Source organism: Malurus melanocephalus, unplaced genomic scaffold, assembly GCF_030028575.1.
Source record: "Malurus melanocephalus ecotype Western Australia unplaced genomic scaffold, MMel_1.1 scaffold_193, whole genome shotgun sequence".
NCBI classification, from domain to species: Eukaryota; Metazoa; Chordata; class Aves; order Passeriformes; family Maluridae; genus Malurus; species Malurus melanocephalus.
In genome coordinates this window covers 729039-731129 of record NW_026623425.1, presented here as the reverse complement: position 1 = coordinate 731129, position 2091 = coordinate 729039, and the positions used below count along the sequence as shown (strand labels likewise).

General features: G+C 51.1%; 1 protein-coding gene across 1 annotated transcript in view; it reads right to left on the bottom strand.

Moving 5' to 3' along the window:
- Positions 1 to 815: 815 nt before the first annotated feature.
- SSC4D (scavenger receptor cysteine rich family member with 4 domains) overlaps positions 816 to 2091 on the bottom strand; it is an 11357-nt gene continuing 10081 nt past the window's right edge. Inside the window, exon 11 of the mRNA XM_057373359.1 lies at positions 816 to 1014. The gene's annotated coding sequence lies outside the window, so the exon portion shown is untranslated. The remainder of the gene's footprint in view (positions 1015 to 2091) is intronic.

Genomic DNA, 2091 nt, shown 5'->3' with positions numbered 1-2091 from the left:
GGGGACAGTGAAGCTGGAGGAGCCCACAGCACCCTTTGACCCATCCCCAGCTGGTGTGGGTGGCAGGGRGGGCCTGGGGGAGCTGGGGACAGCTCTGTCCCCCTCCTGCTCCCAGCAGGACCAGGCATTGCCCAGCTGTCCCGGAGGCAGAAGGCRAGACAGGAAATGAGGGGTGAGGGGSCAGTGGAGTGTGCAGGACCMAGAAACCCAGGGAAAGGAGAATTTTGGTCACACACCACCTCCCTGCCCTCTCCCATGGTTCCCTGTCCAGCTGTGCTGCTACAGCCTGCCAGGAAAAGGCTTCCGTGCCTCAGTTTCCTGCTAATGGAAATCTGGACCGGGAGCAAAGTGCTGGGAAARCTCTGCCTGTGGAAAGCAGAGGAGAACCAGCCAACATGAGCCTGAACATGGGGCCAGGGCCACCCCACAGCCCACATGACTGCCAAATCCCACTGGGAATGAACCCGGAGCTGGACTCAACCTCACCCCCTGAGCCTGGTGGGCATCAGGACTGTACCCCCAGAGCTGGGGTGGGGAAAGGTCCAAGCTGAACTCTCAGCTGGATGGGAATCTAGGGCTGCTTGAGGGTCAGCGAGAGATTTGGGCCGATTTTGGGCAGCAAGAGCTGAGTTCTCTCCTCCAGGTTTGGGGCATTGCCTCTTCCCCAGCTGTTGTTCCTGCCCAGGGCTTTGAGGGCATGACAGGAAAACAAGTCAGGTCTCAGAGCACTTTCAAAGGGCTTTTATTTATTCACAAAACAAATCCAAACACATATAAGAAAAAAAAAAAGGAAAACAAACAAAAAAAAACCCCAACCCAGGAATATGCACAGTCTATTATTAACAAAAGAATTGCACAAACAGAGGAGTGAGCTCTGTGCCACTGCACGAGCCCTTCCCACCTTTGAACTCCATCCATGAGAACACAGAGATGATTTTCCCAGTGTCCCCAGCAGGAATCAAACACTTGGTGGTGAAGGCAACTGGTGCTGCAGGCTGGGTCTTTCCACCTGAGCTGAAAAACGGGAGAAAAACATCCTTTATACCCTAAAGGCACTGCACTGGGGAGGGACCGGGCTCCTGAGCCCCTTTCCTCTCTCTGGGAAGGGATTTGGGGTCTTCCCTATGGTTTTCCATCTGCTTGTGTCCTGCCTGCCAGCTCCCTGCCTGCTCAGGCACCTCRGAGCTTTCGGGACAGAGCAGCCAAAGCCAGCAGGTCTGTAGGGCACAGGATGGAGAAGGATGGGGGGACTGCAGGGAGCCCCATCCTTTCCCACTCCCCAGTGGATTTTTTGGGCATCGACTAACTGAGCTGAAGCCCCCCAGGATGGGAAATCTCATCTGAGCCCTCCTAAACYCCTCAGTGTTTGCAGAAGAAACAGGTGAAATGAGCACAAGGATTGTAGATGGCGTGAGATCCAACGCCTGCATTTCTGCTGCATGGAAATGGGGGAGGAATTGGTATTTCTGATACCAAAATGGGAAGAAAAAGCTGGTATTGGGATTGCTGGAGGGCTTGAAAAGCAAATTGCAGAACAGCAGCCACTCACTGCAGCCACTGGAGCATCCTGGTGTGATTTCAGCCCCCTTTTTACATTTTCTGAGTATAATTTAATGTAATTTTCACAGCAGAAAATCCATTTTTCTCTCCTCATGTATTAAAAGAAATGGCTGAAACAACCCAGATTCCACACCAGAAGAAGTTTTGTTTTTCCAAGGGACAGTCTGGGGGTGGGGGAAAGCTTCAGCCACTATTCCAGGAGCTGAGGAGAGCCCAGTTCTCACCCAGCTCTTCCCATCCTCAGCACCCAAACACCCACAGGGGGCCCAGACCAGCAGCCAGTGTTCAGCCCTCCCTGTGGGCACCTTCATTTATATATTTWTATATTATATCCCTGTGTTACATCATCATTTATATATGAAGACATGTAACAGCTATGAAGACCACACTTAATTTGTAACTGGAGTACACTTTAGTGTGTGAGATTGGACATCACTTTTTAATATTTACATTRTAGTRACAYRTATRGCTGCCAACTTGCAGCTGTGCTAGTCGCTATCAAAATATAGTCTTAAAGGTTAATTTAAGCTC